This window comes from Danio rerio, chromosome 25, assembly GCF_049306965.1.
Source record: "Danio rerio strain Tuebingen ecotype United States chromosome 25, GRCz12tu, whole genome shotgun sequence".
In the NCBI taxonomy this organism is placed as follows: Eukaryota; Metazoa; Chordata; class Actinopteri; order Cypriniformes; family Danionidae; genus Danio; species Danio rerio.
The window spans coordinates 10,267,481-10,291,027 of record NC_133200.1 but is presented as its reverse complement, the minus strand read 5'-3'; the positions used below and the strand labels follow the sequence as shown (position 1 = coordinate 10,291,027).

At 36.6% G+C, this 23,547-nt stretch overlaps 1 long non-coding RNA gene across 1 annotated transcript in view; it reads left to right on the top strand.

Annotated features, from left to right (window-relative positions):
* The first annotated feature begins 932 nt into the window (after positions 1 to 932).
* LOC108181606 (uncharacterized) overlaps positions 933 to 23,547 on the top strand; it is a 41,060-nt gene continuing 18,445 nt past the window's right edge. The window contains exon 1 of the long non-coding RNA XR_012400263.1: positions 933 to 1,012. This is a non-coding gene — a long non-coding RNA (uncharacterized lncRNA). The remainder of the gene's footprint in view (positions 1,013 to 23,547) is intronic.

The following is a 23,547-nucleotide window of genomic DNA, read 5'->3' as shown; positions in this document are numbered from 1 at the left end:
TCCAAAATGTGCATAAAAATACACAAAAAATAATCAAAGATGATTCCTTGGATTAACAATTTTTTTTAAAGTCAAGTGGCAGCAAACAATTTATTTGGGCTGAATTCTAACAAATTTAGTTAAACGTTACTAAATTTAATTCATTTGTTTAAATTCAACTACTATTAATTGTTTTCAACAGTTTTGCAGACTGTTTTTCTGTGTAGGGGGATGGAAACAGCTAATGAGTATCAAGAGTTCACAAGCCTACTTTGTTTGTCACAAAGCCTATTGTTTTTAACCTAATGTAGTAGGAAAAGTGTAGAAATATTAGGTACAGCTAATGTTTTCTAGAAAATATGCAAAAGTATGTTGTCAAGAGAAAAAAAAAAAACAAAGTAGATAAAACAGAACAGTAAACAACATTGTGTAGATTGTTCGCATGGATAATGCAGCTTATTTAACCTACATTTTACAACCTCAGCAGATTTTAAATTTAGCCTAATTTATATTAAATATTACCTTTACATTAAATATAAACATGTGACTAGCGTTTTTATTATATTGTTCTTTTTAAAAACACTAAAAAAGCTTGTTCAAACAACCTTTTTTTTCTGTTATTAACTTGTTTTAAGTCATTCAACCCATTTGAATTTGTAAAAACAAAAGTTAACAATCAATTTGTGTTGGAACCACAAAGGAATTGTGTGGAGCCCAGCATGTTTTCAGTGTATACTTGGTAAAGTGCAAGGCAAATGATATGCAAGTGTTCTCAGCAAACTAAACATTACTGAATGTTTTCAGAATACTACTGTAGGTTATGCTATAGGCTATGTCAGCTTCTAATTTAATTATTAACTCACAAAGTGAACTAAGCTAAATCCATCCAATATAGGGGTTAGTGAATGAGTGAGTGATTTCGGACACAGTTTGAAACTCACGTGACTCTTTTTGTTTCTGCGCGAACCTGGATTTGTTTGACACGTCGCGGCAGGCGATTCAATTCAGGTGTTAAAAACGCGACGAAAATATGGTAAGTCAACATATTTCCTCTGTTAAACTGCTGTAAAACAATGCTTCATCATGCCCAGTGTAAAGCCGCCCAGCTTTCAGCTATAATTTACCTCAGAAACAGGGCCGGATTAACCAATGGGCCTTATGGGCACAGGCCCAGGGGCCCGTGCGCACTAGGGGCCCCTGCGAGGGGGGAGAAAAAAAAGATAATTTCGGAGTGTCTTTTTAGGCTAATTGCAAATAGCGCATCTAGTTGGACCAAGCTATTCAGGGTTTACGCCCATCAATGCCTGATTGATAGAGACAAGATGAGTAAAGAGCTGCATTATTATCCACTAACAGTGGCGCACCTTGTAAGGCACACGGCATCATCTTTTGAACCGATTAATCATAACATCGGTTCGAATCCACCATCAGTTGAACTCGTGCTACTTTTTTTTCTCCCCATTACATATCAGATTGGAAATATATTTATTTTTAACAGGAAAGAAACATTTTTTTTTAAATAATGCAAATGTGATATAAAGTCACAAATGTCTCGTGGGTATTTAATAATGTTTAGCCTTATTATAGGCGCCTGCCGCGCCTCCCTCTCTTCAAAAACTATATTGCTCAGACGACTGTATTTCCTCTGAGCAAAAAAAAATCGCGATCACATATTAATATGATTATTATATTTAAATTGCCTTTCTTTCTTTAACTAAACAGAATGCTGTAATTGGTCAAGCGCGGAAACGTCAGTTTTGTAATAACCCGCACTAAACTGAGCGGACTTTAGTGTAACGTTATATCTGTCATAGATCAAAAATGAGTGGACAAGTGGATTTAGCAAACGCGAGAGAAAGAGGAGAGGAGGCATCTTTATTGAGGCATTTTCCATACACACCATCTTTAAACAGACCCGTGATCAGGAGAAAGAGGGGACAGAAGAAGACAGTAACTTTAAATGATGAGTAGCTAGCATTAACCAGGCGGAGGAGGCTAACGGCAGCGTAGCGCGGACTGGATTTGGCAGGCACTTTTTTCCAGGGGTTTCAGTACGGCAGGCACTTTTTTCCAGGGGTTTCAGTACAGCGTAACTGCTACTACGTCATCGAGTGGGCGTGGCCTATCTGTGAATTTGCATAGGTCACGGATCATGCGCATATTGTGAAAACAGCCGTTTGATTCAGATACCTGTACGTATTCGCAGGGGTTTCGTGTCCAATGCCTTTTATATGCAGTACAAAATAGCTGTCCTGATCGCAGGTGTTTCATGTGAAGTCAGTGTATGTTATATTAAACAAATTACCTTAAGATACCTCTCAGATTACATTAATACTGTTATAACTTAAGATACCTGTACCGATCCCACGGCTTTTGTGTCAAATACTTTATATATCATATACAGTAGCATCAGACACCTGTCCTGATCCCAGGGGTTTCATGTATGATCACTTTTATATACATTAACATCAGATACCTGTCCTGATCCCAGGTGTTTCATGTATGATCACTTTTATATATATTAACATCAAATACCTGTCCTGATCCCAGGTGTTTCATGTATGATCACTTTTATAATACAGTAACAACAAATACCTGTCCTGATCACAGGGGTTTCATGTATGATCACTTTTATATACATTAACATCAGATACCTGTCCTGATCCCAGGGGTTTCATGTATGATCACTTTTATATATTAACATCAAATACCTGTCCTGATCCCAGGGGTTTCATGTATGATCACTTTTATATACAGTAACATCAAATACCTGTCCTGATCCCAGGTGTTTCATGTATGATCACTTTTATATATTAACATCAGATACCTGTCCTGATCCCAGGGGTTTCATGTATGATCACTTTTATATATTAACATCAGATACCTGTCCTGATCACAGGGGTTTCATGTATGATCACTTTTATATATTAACATCAGATACCTGTCCTGATCCCAGGGGTTTCATGTATGATCACTTTTATATATTAACATCAGATACCTGTCCTGATCACAGGGGTTTCATGTATGATCACTTTTATATATTAACATCAGATACCTGTCCTGATCACAGGGGTTTCATGTATGATCACTTTTATATACATTAACATCAGATACCTGTCCTGATCCCAGGTGTTTCATGTATGATCACTTTTATATATTAACATCAGATACCTGTCCTGATCACAGGGGTTTCATGTATGATCACTTTTATATTAGTTAACATCAGATACCTGTCCTGATCCCAGGGGTTTCATGTATGATCACTTTTATATTAGTTAACATCAGATACCTGTCCTGATTTCAGTTGTTTTGTGTATGATGACTTTAAATAAAAATAGAATATAAATTTGAGTTATGTTAATTAACTAAGATCGAGAAAGAAAAATTAACCACGATTTATTACAGAAAATGTGGTATTTATTTGTTTAAACATGACTGAATACTATATTTTAAACTACAAAAAGACGATTAATCTTACCACAACCATTATTATTTGGTTTAAAATGGAAGTACAAAAGCCCAGAGACAGTAAAACGGAGTAAAACGAGGTCAGCTGTTTTTGCTAATGAAATCTTTAAAATATAACATTATAAAAACAAAAAATAACCTGTATGATTGTTTTTTTTCCCTCGTTATCCACCGCGGTAGGTTCTTTATCCATTATCATCCTGTTTGAAATGACCGCGCTAAAAAAGAACCTGTACTGCGCATGATCGGTGACCTCTCAGTATTGTTTTTTTTTTAAGGGGGCGTTTCCCAAACACCGACCGAGCCACGCCCATTTTACGTCGTGGTAATGAAACCCCTGGAATTTAGTGCATGCCGACTGGATTTATCGTGTGAGAGACAGACAGAAAAGGAGAGAGAGAGAGGGAGAGAGAGAGAGAGAGAGAGAGAGAGAGAGAGAGAGAGAGAGAGAGAGAGAGAGAGAGAGAGGGAGGCCCAGAAGAGGAGAGAGACGGGAGAGAAGAGGTATAGTGTCTGTGATTTCGGATACTTTTAGGTTTATAATCAAGTCTTCATCACGAGAAGAGTAGAGAAAATACAGGGAGAGGAGGAGAGAGAGACAGTAAATCAGTGTTTGTATTATGAAAGACTCAGATTTATAGAACTCAGATTCATAGAACTGGATTGGAGAAGCATTGTGCCTTATATGCCATGGCAATAATATGCTTTATAAGTTTGTAAAAGCAATACATTAAAATACCCTTTAAAAAAAATTATATATATATATATATATATATATATATATATATATATATATATATATATATATATATATAGTTTTATTAGTATTTTTATTTAATGCTTTGAAAAATCATTTAAATCTTTGTAGACTATAAATGCATATGTACTATATATCATTTATTTAAATATGTGGGCGACAAATTATAGATTCATTTTATTTAAAAATTATTATAATATTCTTATTTTTTTCATTCAACTATAGGGGTGCGGCCAGGTAGGGGGCCTTACAAGATAATGTGCCCAGGGGCCCCTGAGTTCTTAATCCGGGCCTGCTCAGAAAGCATTGAAGTGCGGCATGCTTTGCTGTTTATCTCATATTTTAGTACATCAGCGGTGGGGTTTTTTCAGAGGACTCAGATGTTGTTTTCCCCCGGTAAAGCTCTTGGCAGATCGCAGGGGTTCTGCAGTGTGTGTGTGTGTGTGTGTGTGTGTGTGTGTGGGTTCGTTCACGTTCACCGTCTCTTAATCTCTCCTGGCACTTGTGTTTTTACAGATAAAACGAACACGTGTAAATCTGCTCGTGAAAATGCAGCCCTATCATGTACTTGACACGCGTGACTTTGCGCTAAATCTTAAAGTGCATAACTTCACCTCTCCAATTACCCCACTCCAGTAGAGGAGTCTGGAAAACGAGGTGTGATGTTTACGTCTTCATACAAGTGGTAAAACAGATGGTAAATCAAGCTTAACTCCACAGGACTGCAGAGTTACTGTTTAAGTGTTTTAAATGGAGTTTTAATAATAGCAGTTAGCAAGACAATAAACTAAAACGATCTTTAAACATTAACGCGTGCCTTTGCATTTAAACAGGCCAAAGCCCTGAGCACATTAATACTTGAGAATATGTGTCAGTTTGTCTTTAAGTATTTATTTCAATGTACCAATAGTATGGGCCTTACACGTGAAACAAAATATGCAATGAAGCACACTTAAAACACCTACTTTAACATCTGTTGTGAATACAATTGAAAAAGGGTCATTTTAACAATATTTTAGAAATTTTTCACTTCCAATTTAATGAGTTATCTGTTTAAAATAAAGATCTAAATGAAACCTTGTTTTAAATAGCTTGGCTTGACATATCTATCTATCTATCTATCTATCTATCTATCTATCTATATATATATATATATATATATATATATATATATATATATATATATATATATATATATATATATATATATATATATGAGCAAGTCCAGCGTTATAGGTGTGACATTTGCAGTAATATCTCAAAACATAATTTCACAGAGAAAGTATGTTAACTTTATATTGAAACAATTCAATTTCAATTCAGCTTTATTTGTATAGCGCTTTTACAATGTAGATTGTGTCAACGCAGCTTCATATAAATGGTCATAGTAACTGGATCATGGTAGTTCAGTTTTTTTTGTTTTTAGTGTTTAAGTTCAGTTCAGTTTAGCTAAGTTCAGTGTGGTTTAAAATCATTATTGAGAGTCCAAACACTGAAGAGAAAATTCATTGATGCGTAGCTCTACCGATCCTGAACCATGCAAGCCAGTGGTGACAGAGGGGAAAAAAAAAAAAACTTCACCGATAGGAGAGTGAAGAAAAAAACCTTGCGATAATAAACAACTGTTTATATTTTCCAAAACTATTAACCACAAAAGTTTAGGAGCAGAAACATATCAATCTCTAAACATTTTTTATATTTTAAGAAAATAAACCTTCGTTATGGATGTGACGAAAAAAGTCTGCGAGTTTACAGTATACAATATACTTTGTAGAAATTCTGTGAACTAAACTGCACAAACCAAAAGATATAATGCTAACCAAAAGGATGAGAGTTGGTTCTCAATAGATCAAAAACCATTGATTTTATGTTATTTGCCTTTTTTTTGTTTTTGCATTTACGAGGAAAAATCTTTGTTATGGATGTGACAGGTGTGAAACTGGCAGTTGTGTGATTTTGGTAAATGAAATATATTTGTTTAAAAACATTGACAGAGACTTTAAATTCAATTGTTATTTATAAATCAATATAAATAATTTATAACTTTTCATGTCAAATTTAAACAAAATTATATTAAATATACTTTTCTAAGCAAAATATTAAATGATTTAAAAAGCAGGTAATACCGTAATATTTATCTGAATTTTTTACAATACCTTTTGTTTTTAAGTTTTCTTAGAAATAAACACAAACTTGAACTTAAAATATGTACAGTGGTCCCTCGTTTATTGCAGGAGTTACGTTCTAAAAATAGGTTGCGATAGGTGAAATTCGTAAAGTAGTCACCTTTATTTTTTACAATTATTAAAGGTGTTTAAGGGTGTAAAACCCAACGCTACACACTTTATACACTTCTCACACAGGCGTTCACATTTTTACATTCTTCACTCTTGTTTAAACACTCTTAAAGTTCAAACTTTTGTAGAAAATTAAGTTTAGAATTATAGAATTATTCCAAAGATTAAAACCTGTTGTCAGGCTTTTTAGCTTTAGTGCGGATAATGTTGCTGTCCAGCATAAAGTTTTTTGTTTTTTTTCAGTCACTAATCCACAAACCTAAAGCAGACTCCAATCTTAAGGGGGTCCCACACCAGATGCGCCGTGCACATGACAATTGGAAGTAAACACAGACGAGCACATTCGCATGTTATTTAAAATCAAATTATTCAGATGGTATTCTGAGCACCGCAGACAGCCGCCAACTTGGGGCGCCGGTGTGCATACCCTAAAATCTATGTTTGCATGGCGCTGCGTGGCCCATTACATACGGTTTGTGGTTCGGTTTACGATGATCTTGCTGCAGACAGTTACAACCCTTTTTGCATCCTTGTTAAAACTCACACTGCTAGCGATAGAAAATTTGTGTTAATTTGGCAAATTGAACGTGTTCTGTACTATTCGAGACACAGAGGAGATTGATGGAAAAAGTCTACAGCCAATCAGGAAGCAGAACACAATGCGCCGTAAAAAAAAAAGAAAAAAAAGGGTGGGCATAGATTATTATTTTTTTAAATCTAATTAATCTCACTGTGATCTCGGAATTAATGTAGATTAATCTAGATTAAAATGGCTCATTTGAATTCTGCCTAAGGCATTCAGAATATGTGTGCTACCCAAAAAATAAGTCTTTGAGAACGGGTTTCTCAAACCAGATGGCGCATTAGACCAGGGGCTCATCTCCTGTTTTTAAAATGCAACACTATTAGTGGCATATACTTAGTGGCAATATTGAAGTAAACACTGAAATCAAACTATATTTTCCGACAAGATCCACCCACGCGCCTGTCAGTAAAGGACCGCACACAAAACACACATACACACATCGTGAAATGCGGAAGTTTTTTCTTTCCATTTGGCGTGCGTTATTAAATTTTATAACACTCATATATATATATATGATTTATATATATTTATATATATATATATATATATATATATATTTATATATATATATATATATATATATTTTTTTTTTTTTTTTTTGTGTGTGTGCAATAAGAGTCTCAAGTTAACATGGCACATTAGAGCCGATAACGGTCCACCACTAATATATAATCAACATTAATTATAATATTGTAATGTATAATAACAATAAAATTTTTATTATATAATTATTTATAGTTGTATATGTTGTAGACTTTCTGTATTCACATGTTTATGTAAAATTTCTATATTAATAATATCATATGTAATATGTTATTCATAGCTATACTTGTATAAATATAATTATTATATTACTCCTATCTATGTATATATGTATGTATGCATTTTAGGTATGTATTGTAATAATAAATATTGCTTAAATATACAGGAAAGCAACAAAAAAATATATATTTTATGAGGGACTGAACCTAAATTTAATTTAATTTTCCTTCAGCTTAGTCCCTTCATTTGTGTTTTTTTTCCGCATCCGATACCCTTCCAGCTGCAATACAGTACTGGGAAACACCCATACACTCTCAAATTCACACACTTACACTACGGCCAATTTACCTCATTCAATTCACCTATACTGCATGTCTTTGGACTGTCGGGGAAACCAGAGCAACCGGAGGAAACCCACACCAACATGGGGAGAATCATGCAAAATCTGCACAGAAATGCCAACTGGTCTAACTGAGACTCTAACCAGCGACCTTCTTGCTGTGAGGCGACATGCTAACCACCGAGCCACCATAACCCTAAATGAATCAATGAATTCTATGAATGTCACAGTGGTCAAAATTTGTCATTACAACACATTTAAAATTCCGATCTCATACAGTATAATGACTTGCGCAATCTATTAAAATCCTGTAAAATGTTCCCGATCCTCTTGCCATTCAACAGGTTGTTGGCCAAAAGTTAATTTTAGGATGCTGCGTGTGGGCGTTCAGTGTTCGCTGCAACACACAGCTGTTCAGCCAAAGATAACCAATCGTCACAGTGTAGGTAACATGCACAGGGCCACTGTCGCATTCATTTGCTAATTCCTCATCTCATTTCCACAAAGCACACACTGTTTTTTTTTTTCCCCAACCTCTATTTTTGTAAATAATATCACTTGTTTTGTGTCAGGACTGGAAATATGGAAATTTCCAAGCGCTGCGGTAACAGTGGGTTTTCACCTATTTCTGTGTGACAGAAAGAGAATAGACGGCAGGAGGTGGACAATATCCAGCATCCCTCCCTCTTGGTCCCCCAAAAAAGCTGTCGCTCTCCTTCTTGTGCGTCTGTCTCCCTCGCATGAGGAAAATGAGATTACTTTTGACAATGACTGATGGGCTAGCCATGAATACATTTGTTACTGAAAATGAAAATCCCTGTTAAATCTCATTTTAATGAGCAATGCGGACGGTGGACACCGGATTTTTGTTCAATGGCGGCAGCGTGCGCCATCGCTTAAATATTCATAGAGGAACGACGAAACTCATTCAACTTTCATGTTTCGGGGGCCACTGTGAAGAACTGTATATTTCAAAGTTGATCAAAATCTTGAGCTGCTAAAATTAAATTAGCCTTTTTTTGTAAATAAAAGTTATTTAATTAACTTCCTTTAACCATGTGTTTTTGTATGTTGGAAACAAAGGATTTCTGAATGTTATAAAACAAACAAAATGAGTTTTAATTGATAATTAATTAATTGATAAAGATGGAATTATGTGTGCTTTTTTTGGGTAAGGGATTTTTAAAGGTAATCTGACCGGCCACTTTATTAGGTACACCTTACTAGTACAGTACTACTGTTAACATGATAGCATCACGCAGTTGCTGTAATTTTTTGTCTCCTGCATATCCCTGATGTGAATCTCCTGTTTTACCACATACCAAAGGTGCTCTAATGGATTGAAATTTGGTGACGTGTGGAGGTTATTTAAGTATAGTGAACTCATTGTTAGCTATAAACCAGTCTGAGATGATTCGCGCTCTGACATGGCATGTTATCCTGCTGGAAGTAGCGATCAGAAGATAGGCTAGGTAGGATAGATAGGATAGAAGATGGGATTGTTAGGCTATGTTGTTGACAGGATGCTAAGTTGGTACTAATGGGCCCAGAGTGTGCCGAGAAAATGTCCCCCACACCATTACACCACCACCAGCCTGAACCAATGAAACAAGGCAGGTTGGATCCATGTTTTCATGTTGTTGACCCCAAAATCTGACACCAAATGCTGACCATCTAAATGTTGCAGCAGAAATTGAGACTCATCAGTCCAGGCAACATTTTTTCAGTCTTCTATTGTGCAATTTTTGTTGAGCCTGTGTAAATTGAAGCCTCAGTTTTCTGTTCTCAGCTGACAGGAGTGGCACCCAGTTTGATGTGTTGTGCATTCAGAGATGCTCTTCTGCATACCTTGGTTGTAACGAGTGGTTTATTTGAGTTACTGTTGCCTTTCCATCAGCTCGAACCAGTCTGGCCATTCTTCTATGGCATCAACAAGGCATGTTGTTCCCACAGAATTGCCACTCACTGGATATTCTCTGTTTCGGGCCATTCTCTGTAAACCCTAGAGATGTCAGACCAGATACTCAGACCAGCTTCTCTGGCACCAACAACCATGCTACGTTTACAGTCACTTAAATTACCTTTCTTCCCCATTCTGATGCTCAATTTGAACTGCAGCAGATCGTCCATTGACCATGGCTGCTTCCGAAACCGACTTCTACTCAGTAGGTACTGCATTTGAATTTAAACGTACTCCTCGGCCGTTAGAAAAGTACGTTCTATACAGTTTGAACGTATAAAGTATGAATGTAATGCAGATGTAATGCATCTGCCATTTTGTCATGGTCGCGTGCCCTACCTGCGTCAGTTGCGTCGCTTCAATCCCATTCATGAATTCTCTCGCGGGGCATCATGGGTTAGCGCACTTCAGAATCTCGCTGGAAGTAGTAAGTCATCCGGGTAATTCTCTCATACTGATTTTCGAACTCTATGAATTCAGACATACTACTCGGCTCGCATACTGATTTTAGCGTACTATATAGTAAGGAAGTATGCGGTTTCGGACGCAGCCCATGTCTACATGCCTAAATGCATTGAGTTATTGTCATGTGATTGGCTGATTAGAAATTTGTGTCAACGAGCAGTTGGACAGGTGTACCTAATAAAGTGGCCGGTGAGTGTATACACAAAAAATTTGGTCCTAGGTAGTCGAAACATAAGTGAAAAAGGTTTAAAAACCGTTAAAAGTGCTTTGTTTAAAATAATAAGAATTGTTTTTATAATTATAACTATTATTATTTTTATTATAATTTACATTGCTTTTACTATAAATATAATCACAATGTTAATATTAATAACAAAAAATATAATACGCAGACACATTTGGTGTTCATACAAGAATATTTTGAAAAAAACTATTAAATACTATTAAATATTGTATAAAAGTCACATTTATAAATACAATAATTTTGAACATCATACAAAACAAAACTTACTAATAAACTGCTAAGAAAAAACATATGCTAATGGAAAAGACAGTTTACTAACATACATTTTTTTCAATGTTTTTGCTCTGACCGAACTGCATACAGTATGTACTCCATTAACTCTATAGAAGTATTCTAATTTAAATCTTAAAACTGTCAACACTACTTTCTGCCACTACTTTCGGCTCCACATCTTCATTCAGAAACGGCTCCAAAAAAGCAGTGTTCATCACAGCTCCAAATAAGTAGATTAAAACGGCGACCAATAAGGACTGTAATGTCTTTGAGTTCATCATTTGTGCTGTGGGTTATGTGATTAATGACAGTAATAATAACCACACCTCATAGTGAATATGTTGAATAATGAATGTCGCCTATAAACAGGAGCGTGTCAGGTAACCATCTTACTGCGATTAAATTCTTGCTCTTAATTACATTTTCTACTTATCGCATTATTAAAAATATTTGCATAATTGGTGCACATGTAAATGAAAGGAATAGAAATTTTGTGCTGCTTTGAGCTGAAATTGTTTGGCATGTGGCCCTGCAAAGGTGTCTCAAAGTCCACATGAACCAGAAGCTACGACTGTTTTTTTTTATTTTTGTGTTGTGATGCGGTTTTTAGAGAATTAATAATGCTAGAGAATATTAAATGAGAAACAGTGGGTGTGGCTTGTTTTTTCTACTGCAAGCTGAATGGACATAGTAAAGTCGACATTTTTTTCATTCAGAAAGATTGGAAAATGGGTTTCGGGAGAGTTATTACAACCTAACACACACCACTTCCTTACCATTTCTGTTTGTTGTCGAAACTGACAGTTAACCCTTTCACGCGTACGATCACACCGGTGTGATTGGAACGCTCAGAGCAAATGTCATCAGCTGCTAATATTCAAATCTGACAGCGCATGCTGAGACAGAAAGAATTCTGCAGTGCTTGTCATAAATCACAATTTATCCGTGCTTTTAAACAAATAAGATTTATTTTAGGTGTTAGACATTCAAATACACATATCTACAAGCAAAACTTACCATTTAGGGTTTGTAAAATACACGCAGATGTCTATGGAGACGGCAATATTAAGGCCCAATCCCAAATATTAAGGCCCAATCCCAATTCTACTTCTTAGCCCTTACCCCTACCCCTCGTTTGCACGTGCAAAAGGACCACACTTGAAACCAAGGGCTAAGAAAATTCCCCAGAATGCACTAGCCACAGCGGCAGTATTGCTGAACCCGGAAGTAGGGAAATCCACAAATTAGCATTTTTTGGTCATTATTACGAATTTTTACGACAAACAAACACACGTTTTAATATTTTCATAACCGCGTTTGTGTTTTACTGTCATGCTTAAAAAAAAGAAATGCAAAAGAAAAACCCGCTAAATTTCGCGATCTATAATCCCTATTAAATAACTCCTATACAGCAGTCCCACAGCATTCTGACACTGGAATACCCTGTCAGTAATGTCTAGTGGCTGTCAATGCGCTTTTTAGAGTGCCTGCTATAATGTTGATGTTGTTTTTGGTGTGTTTACATTGATGAATATGGCCACTGTGTAAATACAAGTTACGATCTCTATTGCCACATTAGATCATTATGATAACATAATATATACCTTCAGTGATCTCCTGAAGGTAAATACAAAAAAATAACACAACCGGAATCACTACAGCAGTCGCCATCGTCTGATCTCGCGAGGACATATGATGACGTGTGCAGGTGCTGAAGTGCTGTCCCAATTCTTATGGGTAAATTTTGAAGCCCTTCCCCTTTACCCTTGGTTGTAAGGGCCAAGGGGTAGGGGAACAAAAATAGAATTGGGATTGGGCCATTAAATCTTTTTCAATTGGACAATGTGCTTTATTCACGTAAGGTACACTCTGTTTATGTTACTAGAATATTTCCTCATGAATTTTAAAATATTTTTCTCATTAATAAACATGAAGTAAAAAGTTAATGAGAAGTATTAATATTAATTATTAAATTACGCATTAATTGTATTTCATTAGTGTCTACCCAACCCTCACGATAATGCGAACATATTATTTGTTGTACAGTGTCACAAAAATTTTGCTATATTGACGTGACCATCCTCAGCTGTATCTCGTCTAGCTAAAAAAACATAATAATAATGCGTAAATTATCAAATAATATCAATACTGGTAACTGTATTCCTTCTAGCAAAAAACGGCAGCGCCTATTATCTATCATATAACTAGTAATACAATCATTATTACGCTGTTTAAAAGACAAAAATGTGTTCTATCACATTATTCAGAATCAGAGTATCAGAAATTTAACAATATAATTAACACTTGTCAATATATATATAAATATATATATATATAACTTTTTTTAATGACATGCAGAAATTAATTGTTCACCACAAAACTAGTTAACAAAAGCTAACAATGTGAGCTAACATAATCACATGGTTAGTTTTGATTTCATTTGTACTTTAAACCTCCCTTCCACATCTCCTCTGGTCGTCCCTGCTGTTCCCTGTTCTCCCCAGCCCTGACACCAACCTGACAAACATCAACGTTGTCAAGTCCCAAACGCATGACAAGCCAATCCATCTTCACCCCCCGGCAGGCCTTTAAAACAAGCACTGTCATCATTCGCCGCCCTCCGCCAAGGAGAATGAAGATGGGGGACGCGGAAACATTTCATACATGCTGTCGACAAATTGCCGGCAGATGTTGACTGTAAAAGCTCACCTTTCTGTTAATGTAAAAAACCTTCAACCGACAGATGACACAATTCAAACGTTTACATTATACGGTGTGTAATCTTGTGTAAGAAAGCGATGTCATTTTCCCAAAAAATAATCTTATTGGAATAATTATAAATTATAACTTTGTAACTTTTTTTAAAGATATTTGGGGTGGGGGTCTTTTTTTTGAGTAATATGATATATGCCATTAGGGTTGGGCCGATAGACGATGCCATCGTCCATCGATGACGACCGATAGACAAGACGATGCTGAGCCGGCATCGCTGATCCTCCGCCCCAGTCGCAAAACCGCTCACGAAAAATACACATTCAGGCCCCGTTTACACTAATACGTCATAGTATTAAAATGCCATTTTAGAACGAAAATGATCCACATCTACACCGTGTTTTACATAGCAATTCTTAACAGCCCTGCATCCGCTGAAAACACACATCACGTGACCACACACACACACACACACCACATACACAGCCACACACAGTGTTAATGCGCTCGTATGAGCTGAGCTCCAGAAAGCAGTGCACGTTGGACAGTTTATCGAGAATGTACCGCTGGATCACGTCTCACTGTAGTTGTTAAACGTGATATTTAATTAATCTGGTCTCTAACAACTCTTCGGTCTTTTGAATCTATCAGGTAACGTGTCACAGCATCAGTACACTGCTTCAGTCTTTTACTTCCACACTTGTACTTTGTCATTTTGGTGAAAACCTCATATTGTTGGTTGGGCACCTTTTTTACCAACCAACCTCCCGCGAAAAAGTGACCGACAGGGGGTCATTTGTGTGCAACTTATTTATTTATGATTTGTTTATGGGTAAAACAAACACCATACGGGGCAGGTAGTTGAAACGGTGGGCTACAAATAATTAATTCTTTATGAATTAATTAATTATTCATAAAAAAATTCATTCACCTCCACCTATAAAGACGATGCCATCGTCCATCGCGATGTTTCACAATAGACATCGTACGATGCCAAATTGGTTAACATCGCCCAACCCTATATGCCATCTACATTAACTATGCACTAATAATAATAATACTTATATATTACTATTATTAAAAAAAAATGTTTTAGTAATATATATGCCATCTACTTTAACTATACACTAATAACAATAATAATAATTATAATAATTTATTAATTATAATAATTTATAATTGATTTATAATTGGTTTATTATTATTGTTGTTATTATTAATCACACACACACTCGTACACTACGGACAATTTAGCCTACCCAATTCACCTGTACCACATGTCTTTGGACTGTGGGGGAAACTGGAGCACCCGGAGGAAACCCACGCAAACGCAGGGAGAACATGCAAAATCCACACAGAAACGCCAACTGAGCCGAGGCTCGAACCAGCGACCTTCTTGCTGTGAGGCAACAGCACTACCTACTGCACCACTGCGTCGCCCTCAAAACAATTATTGTGAATATTAATAATGTTGTTATTTACCATTTAACTCTCTCTCTCTCTCTCTCTCTCTCTCTCTCTCTCTCTCTCTCTCTCTCTCTCTCTCTCTCTGTCTCTCTCTTTGTAACTTTTTGAATGGTCTTAATTGTGTCATTTTTTATTTTGTATGTTCACTTCTACTGATTAATTGTAGTTGATGTATTCTGTTAATGTGTTTAGTTTTTGCTTTTATTATTGTGCAAAAAAGTGAACATATAGCAGTTGTGATGATAAAATATTTGTAAATGATAAATAACATTCCTATACAGTTCGCATTTTACACCACAAATTTTGTATCTGACTCTAGTAACAAAAAAGTAATGCTGAGAAACGTGTATAGCATAGTAAAACAGTACATACATTTCATTTAAAATAATCGATACACACAACTGTTGCAGCACCAAGAAATGCTCAGTAATGGGGAGTGATTAGGTCAAGTGAATTATTCAATCACTCACTTGTAGTTTAATTTGTAAATGAATCGGCATCCTGAATTTTGTTGTTTGTATTTTAAAATATAATTTCTAACTACATTCAAGGGCAAATTTTCAGTTGTTATTGCAACCATCGTTGTCACAGGATTCTTCACAAATCATTCTTATATGCCATTTTTGAATGAATCTTTTTTAGTTTCAACCATTTGAGTCTGTAAGTGATTGATTCATAAATCACAGTTACACAATTTGGTTATAAATAAATTAGCTGTTTTGAAGGGATCATTTGAATGAAGAATATGCTGAACATTTTGCCACCTACTGTCACTCGTTTTCAATTGATACTTTGATGTACAGCATGCGTTTTTACTTTCTATACTTTAACAAGAACTTAGTACAACAATATAAAAATATAGGTTAACATAATAGATATACACAATAGTTACAACAGCAAGAAACAGAATAATGGGACGTCATTCTTGAGTGATTTAGTCAAGTCAATAATTCAATCACTCACTTATAGTTCATTTCCTAAATGAATCGTCTTGATTTTTGTTGTTTTATTTCAAAATGTGATGTATTCCTACAGTCAAGGCCACATGTTTAGCTGTTAATCCAGCCTTTAGTGTCACATAATTTTTCACAAATCGTCCCGATATGCCGTTTTTGAATAAATCTGTTTTTGATCTTTCTATTTGGGTCTGCAATTCAATGATTCATTCATAAATCACAGTTACACTTTTTTTTTTAATAAATCAGCTGTTTTGAATGAATCGTTTGAATGAAGAATATGCTGAACTAGGGCTGCTCGATTTTGGGAAAAATCATAATCGCGATTATTTTGGTCATAATTGTAATCACGATTATTCAAAACGATTACTGTTAAAGTCAAAATTATTAGCGCCACGGCCACCCCTCAGTAAACTCTGGCCACCCCTTTGGCCACCCCAATATAATTTTGCTGTTGACATTATTGATTTAAATGAACTTATAAATTCCCAATATTTAAATAAATAAATAAAATGCAGTCACTAAATTATTGTTGGTGTTACTGTTACTGGCGCCGTGAAACTGGAGTAACAGCCTTTTGTGCAGAGGTGTCGGCACGCAGCGAGTTTTGAAAGTCGACTAAAGTTTATACAAAATGATGATGATGATGATGTTACTTTCACCAAGCATGCCTTTAAAGCAGAAAGGAGGGATAATGAGTCAGGGAGGTAAGACTTCATAACATGATTTCTCAGCCATGATCTGGTCTAAGACCACAGATATTCTATAATACATTTTTTGTATTCTTTAGAATTGTCATAATTAATTTTCATGCAAAAGGTTTCTTAAGTGATCTTGGCATATCACTCCAGTTGTTGTTTTCCAATAATATTTAGGATTGATTTCTGTTATTTATTTAGAATAATAATTGTATATTAATATTAATTGTATTTATTTAGAATAAATATAAATAAATTGTTATATTTATTAAATAACAAATCTAACAATTCAAGAGGGGTGGGGGTGTATAGGGTGGTTCGCCCAGGGTGTCATTTAAACTAGAACCACCACTACCCTCTCTGATCGTCGTTGACAGCACACACACACCTTCAATAGACAGCAATGGCTATTTAATATTTACCTTAAGCTACAGTATATCAATAGAAGAAGCTGCATTAAATGGCTCAAAAAGCAATATGAATAAATAATATTATTAGGTATAGTGAGTGTGTATATAGTAATGCCTTTTGTTCAGCTCGTTCATTTGTTTGGGTAATTAATAAACCCATTATTCTTTCATTCATTTTCTTTTCGGCTTAGTCCCTTTATTTATCAAGGGTCACCACAGCAGAATGAACCGCCAACTTATCTAGCACATTTTTACACAGCGGATGCCCTTCCAGCTGCAACCCATCACTGGGAATAATAAACACATTGATCTTAATTAATTTTAGACATGGCATATACCGTATGATGTACAATAAAAGCACGTAAAAAAAGAAGTTATTTATACAGTATATGAAAAGTGTTTTTAAACTAAACATAGATTTTTTTTGGTTTGACCATGTACTTGCTGAATTAATTTAAGGAATAAATTGCAATATTTCAAGAAGAATTAATTAAATGAATAAAAACTACATTAGTTCATTTACCAGAAACAAAAATATAACATTACACTGAATTCATTATTTTTTGTGTGCCACCCCAAGATTTGGTGCGGCCTCTTCTGGCCACCCCTAAGAAAATTTTCTGGGGGCGCCACTGATTAGCGCTCCTGAGAATTTTTTTTAAATATATATTTCCCAAATGATGTTAAACAGAGCGAGGAATTTTAACAGTATTCCCTCTAATATTTTTTCTTCTGGAGAAAGGCATTTTTTTTTGGTCCCACATTATATTAAGTGGCCTTAACTAATATGTACTTACATAGGAACTAATAGTTTGTTACAATGTACTTATTGTGTATAAATACATGTATTTACGGTGTACTTATGCTTGAATAAATACATGTATGTATTTACATCTGTAATTAACTTTTGTAATTACATTTGTAAATACACTGTTGACCATCCCCACACCTTAACCCACACTTAAACCTACCCATGCCACCAAACCTGTCCATAACCCAACCCCTATCCCAACTCAAGAGCACCGCAAGTGTTCTCAAATACATTGTAAACACAGTAAGTACATTGTATTTATTTTCTGATGTAAGTACATAGTAGTTAAGGACACTTAATATAAAGTGGGACCTTTTTTTTTATTTTGGCTGGAATAAAAGCAGGTTTAAATATTTTGAAACCCATTTTAAAGTCTATATTATTAGCCCCCTTAAGCCATATATTTTTTGATTGTCTGCAGAAGAAACTACTGTTATACAATGACCTGCCTAATTACCCTAATTAAGCCTTTAAATCGCACTTTGAATCTGAATACATGTATTTTGAAAAATATCTAGTCAAATATTATATGCTGTCATCATGACAAAGATAAAATAAATCAGTTATTAGAAATGAGTTATTAAAACTATTATGTTCAGAAATCTTCTTTCCATTAAACAGAAATTGGGGGGAAAAGGGTTGCTAAGATTCAGGAGGGTTAATAATTCTGACTTCAACTGTACATATAGTTATTTTCCACCCTGCAAAGGAAAGAGAAATAAATACAATAGAATAAAAATATAAAACAAACTGTGCTTTAAGCATTTTCACTGTAAGAAAAACATTTTAGCTACAAAAGTCCTTCAGTCAAGAGCAGTGAGGGATGTTCTCCATTTGCTGTTTGATTAATAATCATAAATACAGGCGGCAGCAGGATTATCGCGCGCTGTCTCTTTAATAGTTTCTCTTCCGCGTGTCTTTTGATTCTCAACTCGTTTGTTTATTACACAAATGAGGGTTAATATGAATAATCACTAAACACCGCGTTTTGACACCTATTTGACCATTCAAGCGCTCACGTTAAGATGTCTTAAGATGTGTGCGCACTCCTTGTCTCAGTGTGCGAGTGAGACCGAATGCTAACTGCATGCTTCTGTTCTGTGTGTGCGCGGCACACAGATTCATGCGGTCTTTCACGCTTTTAAGAGCAACTTCTGTACAACTGGAAAGGGGGCGGTAAATTATGCAATAATCGTTTATCTCGATTAATGATTTTTCATAATCGTTAGAAGCCGAAATCGGATTTTCGATTAATTGCACAGCCCTATGCTGAACATTTTGCCACCTACTGGCACTCGTTTTCAATTGATACTTTGATGCACATCATGCGTTTTTACTTTCTATACTTTACCTAAATGAATCGTCTTGATTTTTGTTTTATTTAAAAATGTGATGTATTCCTACATTCAGGGCCAAATATTCTGCTGGTTATCCAGCCTTCAATATCACACGTTTCTTCACAAATCATTCTGATATGCCGTTTTCGAATGAGTCTGTTTTTGATTTAACCACTCGAGTCTGTAATTCAATGATTCATTCATAAATCAGTTACCTGCTTATAAATGCTTATAAATTATCAGCTATTTTGAAGGAATCATTTGAATGAGGCATATAATGTACAATTGTTACAACACCAAGAAACACAGAATAATGGTGCTTTATTCTTTAGCGATTTGGTCAAGTGTATTAATCAGTCACTCACTTTATTCTTCCTACATTTAAGGTCAAATTTTCATCTGTTGTTGCAATAATTATTGGACTATTATGCCCACTTAATGCCAAAATATTACATATTGTTTAATTTTTTATGGCATCTACACTATTCTTTTGGCTTCAGCAGCTTCAATCTACTGGCAGTTCATTACAAGCAGACCCAACACTCCACAATCGCTCTTTACAAAAGAGCTCCACCGAAGCTCAATCTCACTCTGTCACACACCCGCGGATAAACAGCAAACAAGCATCGACAACATGGATAAACACATGCCGCACACATGTGCAGTGACCTACAGAGCACATGCCTCGTATTTCACACCAGCGTGGGGACGTCAAATACCCAGTGCATCATTTAAGCCAAAGGGATAATCAATAACTTTCTACAGATTGGCGGGGCAAAAATGGCCCCCAGTCGGATCTTATCCTGATGGTTTGTCGCCTTATGGCTTCTCTCCTGTTTTCCTTCAGCTATATCTAGAGGTATAACCCATTATAACTGTATTCCCCTTCCACCATTCTGTTTCAAGGTGGAGTACAGAAACCACATGATCTCAGGAGTTAAAAAAATAAATAGGGGACATTCATTAGTATTTATTAGGTATGCTTAAAAGTTATATATCTGACATATTTCTGTGCTTAAATGGGATTTAAGGTTAAGGTATTCTTTGATGATGGGAAATTAAAAATATCATCTTTAGCCTGTAAGTACATTTAAGATTTGTTTCAGTTGTTGTGTATGGTTTGAGGACTTGTTTCCAGCTGTTTGTGTAAAGTTGTAGGACATTTAAACTTGCTTTCAGTTGTGTATAATACTAGAAGTTGTTTAGCCACTGTTTCCTTGGTTACTATAAGAGCTTGTGTAGCGAACGCAAACGCGGTTTCGCGTCGTCCGCCTCAGTTTCGGCCCTTGTTTTGACTCGGGAGGCGTGTCCAAACGCCAGGTAACCACTATATAGCGAGCACGCTAGCATTAGTCGGCAGGAGAAGCACTTTATCAGCATCTAGACCAGCAGCCTGTAAGTACATTTAAGATTTGTTTCAGTTGTTGTGTATGGTTTGAGGACTTGTTTCCAGCTGTTTGTGTAAAGTTGTAGGACATTTAAACTTGCTTTCAGTTGTGTATAATACTAGAAGTTGTTTAGCCACTGTTTCCTTGGTTACTATAAGAGCTTGTGTAGCGAACGCAAACGCGGTTTCGCGTCGTCCGCCTCAGTTTCGGCCCTTGTTTTGACTCGGGAGGCGTGTCCAAACGCCAGGTAACCACTATATAGCGAGCACGCTAGCATTAGTCGGCAGGAGAAGCACTTTATCAGCATCTAGACCAGCAGCCTGTAAGTACATTTAAGATTTGTTTCAGTTGTTGTGTATGGTTTGAGGACTTGTTTCCAGCTGTTTGTGTAAAGTTGTAGGACATTTAAACTTGCTTTCAGTTGTGTATAATACTAGAAGTTGTTTAGCCACTGTTTCCTTGGTTACTATAAGAGCTTGTGTAGCGAACGCAAACGCGGTTTCGCGTCGTCCGCCTCAGTTTCGGCCCTTGTTTTGACTCGGGAGGCGTGTCCAAACGCCAGGTAACCACTATATAGCGAGCACGCTAGCATTAGTCGGCAGGAGAAGCACTTTATCAGCATCTAGACCAGCAGCCTGTAAGTACATTTAAGATTTGTTTCAGTTGTTGTGTATGGTTTGAGGACTTGTTTCCAGCTGTTTGTGTAAAGTTGTAGGACATTTAAACTTGCTTTCAGTTGTGTATAATACTAGAAGTTGTTTAGCCACTGTTTCCTTGGTTACTATAAGAGCTTGTGTAGCGAACGCAAACGCGGTTTCGCGTCGTCCGCCTCAGTTTCGGCCCTTGTTTTGACTCGGGAGGCGTGTCCAAACGCCAGGTAACCACTATATAGCGAGCACGCTAGCATTAGTCGGCAGGAGAAGCACTTTATCAGCATCTAGACCAGCAGCCTGTAAGTACATTTAAGATTTGTTTCAGTTGTTGTGTATGGTTTGAGGACTTGTTTCCAGCTGTTTGTGTAAAGTTGTAGGACATTTAAACTTGCTTTCAGTTGTGTATAATACTAGAAGTTGTTTAGCCACTGTTTCCTTGGTTACTATAAGAGCTTGTGTAGCGAACGCAAACGCGGTTTCGCGTCGTCCGCCTCAGTTTCGGCCCTTGTTTTGACTCTCGAGGCGTGTCCAGCTGAATTCAATCAGCTAGTGCTTTGGGGTTATATAAACAACTAGTTCACCGCGGCAGCGGTCGCGGCAGCCTCGTGTGAAGACCGCCTCGTGTGAAGACCGACGAGGGTAAAGACCATCGACTCTACCTGCGCGACTCCACCGAGCAAAGGCACCGACAAAGCACTTGAGTACTTTACTTTCTTGTTTTACTTTACACTTATTTTTTGTTGTCAGTGCACTTTTATTATGTGTTTTCTAATTCCTGTTGTTACTAACACTCGCAAAACACGGGAGGTGCGCTGCAGGCGTAATCCTCACAACCTTCGTTCAATACATGTATCTACTATTTCACAACTCTCTCTCTCCGTGGGCCTCTGGAATTGTCAATCAGCTGTTAACAAGGCTGATTTTATTACCTCCATAGCTACATATTCTGACTATAATCTCATGGCTCTAACTGAGACCTGGTTGAGGCCGGAGGACACTGCTACACATGCTACTCTTTCTGCTAATTTCTCTTTTTCCCACACTCCTCGTCAGACAGGGAGAGGGGGTGGGACTGGACTACTAATTTCCAAAGAATGGAAATTTACTCTGATACCGTCCCTGCCAACAATCAGCTCCTTTGAATTCCATGCAGTCACCATTATCCACCCCTTCTACATAAATGTGGTTGTCATCTACCGCCCACCAGGTAAATTAGGTCACTTCCTAGATGAACTGGATGTTCTTCTCTCATCTTTTTCTAATTTTGCCACTCCCTTATTGGTGCTAGGTGACTTCAACATTTACGTTGACAAACCGCAAGCTGCAGACTTTCAGACTTTGCTTGCCTCTTTTGACCTAAAAAGAGCACCTACTTCTGCTACCCACAAATCAGGTAATCAGCTAGACCTTATTTACACACGACACTGCTTCACTGATCAAACAATAGTAACTCCACTACAAATATCTGATCATTTCCTTCTGTCTCTCAACATCCACATTACTCCTGAGCCGCCACACACTCCTACACTGGTTACCTTTCGCAGAAACCTACGATCTCTCTCACCCAATAGACTATCCACCATTGTTTCAGACTCTCTTCCTCCATCTCGCAAACTCACTGCACTTGATTCGAACAGTGCCACTAATACACTCTGCTCCACACTAGCATCATGTCTAGACCGATTATGTCCTCTTGCATCCAGGCCAGCCCGTGCCAGTCCTCCTGCACCCTGGCTCTCGGATGCTCTCCGTGAGCATCGCTCAAAACTTCGGGCTGCGGAGAGAATTTGGCGGAAAACTAAAAATCCTGCACATCTCTTAACATACCAAACTCTTCTGTCCTCTTTCTCAGCTGAGGTTACTTCTGCAAAGCAGACGTATTACCGTCTGAAAATCAACAATGCCACTAATCCTCGCCTACTTTTTAAAACATTTTCCTCCCTCCTCTATCCTCATCCTCCACCCGCATCCTCCACACTTACTA